Source organism: Mus pahari, chromosome 1 (assembly GCF_900095145.1).
Source record: "Mus pahari chromosome 1, PAHARI_EIJ_v1.1, whole genome shotgun sequence".
NCBI lineage: Eukaryota > Metazoa > Chordata > Mammalia > Rodentia > Muridae > Mus > Mus pahari.
The window spans coordinates 146232896-146241313 of NC_034590.1; positions in this window are offsets into that span (position 1 = coordinate 146232896).

Here is an 8418-nt window from a genome sequence, read left to right on the forward strand (position 1 = left end):
TTAAAAACATGCAATAACCAAATTTAATTTTGTCATCTGGTTCAAATATTTCTTGAAGAATATGTAATTACGGCACTCATACTTTAACCAGATGTTGGGATAGATTGATATTGTATGAGTGCCAGAAGTAGTCTTTAAATTGTTATAAAAAGTTGTTGCTTAGAAGCTTGAAGAACTTCAGTGTAATTTCCCTTATTTGACCCTTTTCTTAGGAGCATGCAGTTTTAGATTGCTGACTCAGCAGTAAGGACTCCAAACATGCACACAGCTGGTCTGGAGAGAATAAGCTGCCAAGTAGCCTTGGGCTGAAGGTCTAAGGTCAGAATCCACACCTCCCAGCTCTTCTAGCACATTGGTTGTGTGTATCATTCACTCTTTTAATTCTGAAGATGGTGTTGGCACATATTCCTACATTAAGATCATTTATTTTCCTTATCAGAAAAGAGTAGGAAAAGGAGAGAGAAATTTGGGGGTGGGAGAAATGTATGTGGCCATTTCATCCCTACCATTGCCTACTAAAGACTTGCATCTTCTGCTACTCCTAAGATCCAACAATTAGTCTCACCTCCAGCTTTATAGCAGGAAATCCACTGCATTCTCCCTTTCCTGTCTGATCACCACCCCCAATGGATCACAAAGATCTTTTCTCCCAACCTTCCACCTCCCAATTCTTCCAGTATCCTAGCCTCTGATACTATCAAGTATTTCCTGTGGACACACTAGCTGAGTATTCCTAAAACAGGAAACACACCACTACACACTCTCCAAAGATCCAGAAAGGAAACAGAAACCAAGGAACAATATATCCACCCAACAAAAAAAGATCCAGAAGTAAATACACTCAAGAAGGACAGATGACAAGAAATAATCAAACAGGGGGCTAAAAACAATGAAATAGAAACAAAGAGAACAATACAAAGAATCAATGAAACAAAGAGTTGGTTCTTTGAGAAAATCAACAAGATAGGCAAATCCTTAGCCAAACTACAAGGCAGAGAGAAAATATCCAAATGGAAAAATCAGAAAGGAAAAGAGGAACATAACAACAGACAGTTGGAAAATCTAAAAGAAATGGATAGTTTTCTTGATAGGTATAATTTATTAAAATTAAGTCATTACCAGATAATTTAAGTGGACCTATAACCCCTAGAAGCAGTCCCTAAACGTCTCTCAATCAAAAGAATCCCAGGGCTGTACGGTTCTAGAGCAAAATTCTACCAGATTTTCAAAGAGGTGTTAACACCAATGCTCTTCAAATTATTCCACAAAAGAGAAACAGAAGGAACATTCCCTAATTCATTTTATGATGGCATAGTTACTCTAATACCCAAACCACATAAAGACTCAAAAAAAAAAAAAAAAAAGAGGGAGAGACAGAAAAGTACAAACCAATTTCCCTTATGAACATAGGTGGAAAAATAGTCAATAAAATACCTGCAAACTGAATACAAGAATACATCAAAAAGATCATCCACCATAATCAAATAGGTTTCATTCCAGAAATGCAGGGATTGCTTCAATATATAAAAATCAATAAATGTGATCCATGATATAAATAAACTAAAACAAAACAAAACCAAATAACCCCCCCCGAACCTCATGAATGCCTCGTTGGATGAAGAAAATACTTTGACAAAATTCAACGCCACTTCATGATAAAATTCCCGGAGACATTAATGGTAAAGGAGACATACCTAAACATAGTAAAGGCAATACACAGCAAGGATCAATTTAAATGGCAAGAAACTCAAAGCAAACTAAACTCAGGAATAAGGCAAGTACTTGAAGTCTTAGCTAAAGCAGTAAGATAACTGAAGGAGATCAGCAGAATATAAAACTAATTTTATGATATTATACATAAGTGACCCTAAAAATTCCCCCCAGAGAACTCACACAGTTGATAAGTGCTTTCAGCAAAGTAACTGAATGCAAGATTAACTACAATGACTGTCGAAAACCCCCAAACTCCAACAGGCAGAGATGGGGTGGGGGAGGAAATGACACAAGCGCCAAGGAAGGTTCCAAACAGATTTCTTCTTTATCTCTCTGAGCAGCTTTTTCCTCTCCCTCTCACAAACAGCTTTCTCTAACCCTCTCCAGGCTCCAACTAACTCCAACTGCTTTCTTCAACTGCTTTCTCCAATTGCCTTCTCCAACTGAACTGTTTACAGTTTTTTCCCACAGCATTCTCCTTTCCCCCCCCTCCCCGGTCACATCCTGTTTTCAGTCCTCTCACCTAATCCTCCCCCCTCTCCTGGATCCTGTCAGAGTTCTGCCAGGGTACAAGGTGATAGTCCAGTGACTCAGCAGGCAGGCAGTACAGGATCATACAAGTGCGTAGGCTCAGGTTAAACAGGGATCACGGTGGTCTCACTCACTCGCTTCCCACAAATGACAGATTGAGAAAGAAATAGGGGAAACAACATCTTTCACAATAGCCTCAACTGATATAAAATATCTTGGGGTAACTTTAACCAAGCAAGTGAAAGGCTTGTATGATAAAAACAAAAAACAAAATCAAAACAAAAAACAACAACTTTGTCTTTTTAAAAAAAGTAATTGAAAAAGGTAGCAGAAGATAGAAAGATCTTCCATGTTCATAGGTCTGTAGGATTAATATAGTAAGAATAACCATCTTACCAAAAACAAGGTACAGGTTCAGAGCAATTCCAATCAAATTCCAACACAATTCTTTACAAACCTTAAAAGAAAAATTCCCAACTTCACTTGGAAAAACAAAAAACCCTGAAGAGTTAAAACAATCTTGAACAACAAAAGAACTACTGGAGTTCTCGCCATTCCTGCTTTCAAGTTGTATCACAGAGCTGCAGTCATAAAAATCACATGGTATTGGCATAGAACAGATTCAGTAATCAATAGAATAGAATCAGAGACATGGACATAAATCCACACACATATGGACACCTGATTTTTTATAAAGAAGCCAGAAGTCACACTGGGGAAAAAAAGACAGCATCTTTAACAAATGGTGCTGGTCAAGCTAAATCTCTGCATGTAGAAGAATGCAAATTGACCCATACTTACCTCCCTGCACAAAACCCAAGTCCACGTGGATCATAGACCTCAATATAAAACCTGAACCTGATAGAAGAGAAAATGGGGAATAGCCTTGAACTCATTGGCAAAGAATATTTTCTGAAGAGAACACCATGAACATAGACAAGATCAGCAATTAATAAATGGGACCTCATGAAACTAAAAAGCTTCTGTAAGACAAGGGAACTCCATCAATCATAAGATGCAGCCTATGGATTAGGAAAAGATTTTTATCAACTCCACATCCAATAGAGGACTAATATCCAAAATAAAGGAACTCAAAAATTAGATATCAAAAACAAAATAATCTAATTAAAAATGGGGTGCAGATCTAAACAAAAAAAAATTCTCAATAATGAAATCTTAAATGGCTTAGAAATACTCAAAGAAATGTTTGACATCCTTAACTATCAGAGAAATGCAAATCAAAACTACTTTAAGATTTCATCTGATACCTGTCAGAATAGCTAAGTCCATTAACACAAGTGACAGTTCACGCTGGCAAAGATGTGGAAAAGGGAGAACAATCCTCCATGGCTGGTTGAAGTGCAAACTTGTACAACCACTTTGGAAATCAATATGGCAGTTCCTCAGAAGTTTGGGAATTGATCTACCTCAAGATCCAGCTATACCACTCTTGGGCGTATGCCCAAAGTATCCTACCACAAGAACACTTGCTCAACCATGTTCATTGTGGTTTTATTCATAATCGGCAGAAACTGGAAACAACCTAGATGGTCCTCACTAGAAGGATGAATAAAGATTTCTAGTGGCAGGACTACATTGCATTCAATTGTGTTGTTGGCCAAGAAGGTCCCATGGAAATTCCTAAACAACTCGGGTTGTCGTGAAGACAAAGCTTTGCCCTCCACAGAACAACAGTGTGACCCCATTTGCTAACAACACCCACACAAATCATTGAACATGGGTAAGTTGAGCTGATATCTGCATGGAGACCTCACCCCTATGTTCTAGTTTCTCTGGTGTTGGAAGGTACTCTGTGGGCTACTGAAAGTGAAACATGGACATCACCCCAACCACAAAACCTTTGACCTACAATCTGTCCTGCCTGCAAAATATGCTAGCACAATGGTGGCACAGAATGTGTAAGAGTTGCCAACCAATGTTTGATTTGACTTAAGGCTCACTCCATGAGAGAGAACCCATACCTGACACTGCTTAGTCAACCAAGAACCAGAGGGGAAAGAACTCTAATGATATTCTGCTGTACTCATAGATTAATCAGTTCCTTATCCAGTCACCATCAGAGAAGCTGTGGATAGAAACAGATGCAGAGACCCACACCTAGACATTACTTGAAAGAGAGTCTAAGTGGTAGGTCTCCATCAAATTCCTCCTCCCAGAGCTCAAAGAATCCAGAGGAAGAGGAGTCAGAAAGATTGTTAAGAGCCAGAGAGGAAAGAGGACACCAGGTGAACATGACTCTCTGAATAAACTAAGCAAAGCACATGTGAGTTCACAGAGAGTGAAGCAGCAAGCACAGGGCCTTCATCGAGCAGCACCAGGTCCTCTTCACATACACTACAGTCATCAGCTTAGTATGTTTATGTCACTCCTGACTATGAGAATAAGTAGGTGGATCTCTACTCCTGATCCTACTCTTGGGACCCTTGTCTTCCTGTTAGATTGCAGTCAATGGGATAGTTTTTGCTTCATCTTATTGTATTTTTATTTTGTTGTATTTGGTAGTTTTCTCTTTAAAGTTGTCTCTCCAATGAGAGACAGAAAGGGAGTGGATCTGGAAGGGTGGGGAGGTGGGAAAGAACTAGGGGGAGGAGTAGAGGGAGGGGAAACTATAATTGTGACATATTGTATACTAGAAGAATCCATTTTCAATGAAATAAAAAATAATAATAATAAAGACCCTCAAGCCTCCCTTCCTGCCTCCCTTCCCTCCCTCCTTTCTTTCTCCCTTCATTTTCTCGTTCTTCCTTCATTTTCTCTTTCTTCCTTCATTTTCTTGTTCCTCCTTCCTTCATTTTCTCATTCTCTTTTTTGGAATATGTGAAGCATAATCTTACTCTAGTCCTGCAGCCTAGAACTTTATGTAGATGAGGCTAGGTTTACATTTTTAGGGTTTTTTTTTTCACTTCTTTATGCCCTTGTTATATGTAGGGGTTGGGGGCAGCTTTCATTCTGGATAAAGGAAATTACCCTAGGGAAAATACATAGCAATTAGCTAATAAAAGCTAAGGACAATATGTTTGGTTGATTTTGTTTTGCTTGTTGTTTTGTTTATTTATTTATGCATTTATTTATTTATGTTTGTTTGTTTGTTTGTTTGTGTGAGGTGTGTATGGGTGTTTTGCCTGCATATATGTCTGTGTACCATGTGTGTGCCTTGTGCCTGAGGAGGTCAGAAAAGGGTATCCATTTTTCAGAAACTAGAGCTACAAATGGTTGTAGACTGCCATGTAGGTACTGGGGATCAGACCAGTGAGGTCCTCTGGAAGAGAGCCAGTGCTCTTAACTGTTGAGCCATCTCTCTAAACCCCTGATATGTCTATTTTTAAAGTCTTACCCTAGTGTGGTTGAGGTCTTCTCAAGATAACATGGTTTCAGGATGTACTTGCTGTATTTTGATGGAGCTTTCTAAAGATCATCTGGATATGTAAATGAATATGTGACATTCAGTCACCTGGGGATTTTGACATATCAGAGGATGGAAATTTAAGGCACATCTACCCTCTCTACTATGCATGGGGAATACTACTTAGGTTTTGAAATATGTCATGATTTCTTAAGTTAATTCTATGATTCAGTTTTGGGGAGAACATAAAGATGTCTTGAGATAACCAGGAGGATTTGGGAGTTGTCAGCTTTGGAAACCAAACACAGAGTCTGGCTCCTAACTGACAATTATAAATACTTATCGACATTAGCAGCCCTTTCATGAAATGCAGGTGAATAGACAAGGGGTCTATCTTAACTCCTGTCAGAGACCTTTAGAAACATGTTCTTCAGCTGTTAGAAAGCTGAGGGTTTGTCATAGATTTTTGTTTTCTGTTGTTGGAGAGAATATGGGACCCGCTAGGTGAAAAGGACTGTATGATTCAAGATGTGCCCCCCTGTTTTATCATAACCTCAAATAACCATAAGTAAACACTCCCTCTGCGGTTCAGCATAACAGTCTATTTGCAAGAAAAGAAATCTTAAAATCACTTTGCAAATTGTCCTTCACATTTTTAATGGGCCATAAGGGCACGTCCATAATGCAAAGTGTTTACTTCTCCCATCTCTGGAGATGGCAGCTGCAGGAAGGCAGGCTGATCTGGTGCAACCGTCTTCTGTCACTCCTGTAAGTGAAGGAAAATGGCTCACCTGAGATGAACTCTAGATCATCTTGAGCAGAGTAAGTACTAAGAGTAAGTACTAAGAGTAACTAAGCAACCCTTCTCCCCTGCAAACCAAACACAGAACATCGCGCTCCTAGCACCACAGGAGACATTAGAAAAATGCAGAGAAATCCAAAACCAAAAAATCACATCAAAAGTTATATTCACAAAATCATTTTCAGTAAGATGTAGAGGAAACAGTTCATCTCTCTTATATTAAGAGGCACTAGTCTCCATTCAGTAGATGTGGTTGTTTGGCAACAACACACTGGAATCAGCTGAACACAGAAACTGAGTTGGACTAGGATACTTAGCTAGTAGCTAGCCATCAGTAGAATCTGCTTGCCTACACCTAGATATAACTTGTCAGGGAAACAAGGAGTATTTTGTAGATATGGTTAAAGATTTGCGGGGTGGGTTCTAGGGTACTCAGAGATTATTGCAAGCGGAGTGTAAATCCTACTGCTGAGCTATTCCCAGCTATTCCCATAGCACCCTAGATATGGCTTTTAATTTTAAAGAAGAGTTTCAAGACAGTGTTTAAGAATCATCTATGGAAGCTTTTTTAAAATGCTATCTGGAGTCCCACTCCTAAGGATTCAGACTCAGTAAGTAACATTTTGTAGAAATGTGTAGGTTTTGCTAAGACATGCAAGTCTAAACCACACTTTACTCATGGCTACCAGCTTTAATCCCTTCAATAAAAATTACTTGACATAGATGCAGTGCTTGCTTTAGCTGTGGCGTTGGGCAAAGATGTTGGGAACACAAAATTCAATTTTAAAATGAAAAGTAGGGCTGGTGAGAGGGCTTGGTGGATAGAGTAATGGCTGCCAAGCATGGAAATAAGAGTTTGTTCTCTGGGATGGATGTGGTAGACGGAGCTATCCTCGTAGTTCCATATGTGTGTTGTGATACAGGTGCATGAACATCTGCTCACACACAAATAAAAAGGTGCTTAAAACTTAGCAATAACTATCTTCAGTTTACATCATTCTTAGGAACCATGAATAAAAACAATTTCATTTTAAACTATTTTTGAAAGATTGTAATGAATTCAGGAGATAAATTTCTCAGAATACAAATTGCATTCCAGACAAAGTGATAGATCATTTTAAAAATTAATTAGGGTACCAGAGAGATGTCTTAGTAGTGATGAGTATGTACTATTCTTCCAAAGGACCAGAATTTGGTTTCTAGCACCTGTCAGGTTGCTCAAAATTGCCTGTAATTCCAAATCCTAGGGATCTGACACCTGCGGCCTTCATGAGCACCCATACTCACAAGCATACACACACACACACACACACACACACACACACACACACACACACACACACACCACTTTAAAATATGTATAGTATAAAGTAAAATTTAATTATATTTTACTTTATATTGATAAATATAATGAGACGCATATGATTAAAACACATTGCATAGACCTGGACCAGCAGGTCATTCTTTAGTGACAGAATCCTGATCAGAAGATCAGAAGATGATCAGAGACCAGAAGATGAGAAAATAGATAAATTTGGGATCAGGAGGCTCTGAATAAGCTATGTTTTATGCCAAGCAAGCTTACCAAGAAGTACAGTATTTTATATGTTATTTCTAGCAGCAAAATATGATGAAGTCAGCAGGAACTACCATACAATGAAACTAAGTCAATATGATATATATTATGCATGTATAGATAGATGATAGATAGATAGATAGATAGATAGATAGATAGATAGATAGATAGATAGATAGATAGATAGATAGATAGATAGAGTTAAGCACTGTGATCTGCCTCTGTAATCCTAGAACTTGGGGAGGTGGAAGCAGAAGGATCAGAAGTTCACTCTCTTTGTCAGATACATAGCAAGTCTATGGCCCACCTGGGCTGTGGGATACTGTCGTCTTCTTCATTTCTTCTTCTTCTTCTTCTTCTTCTTCTTCTTCTTCTTCTTCTTCTTCTTCTTCTTCTTCTTCTTCTTCTTCTTCTTCTTCTTCTTCTTCTTCT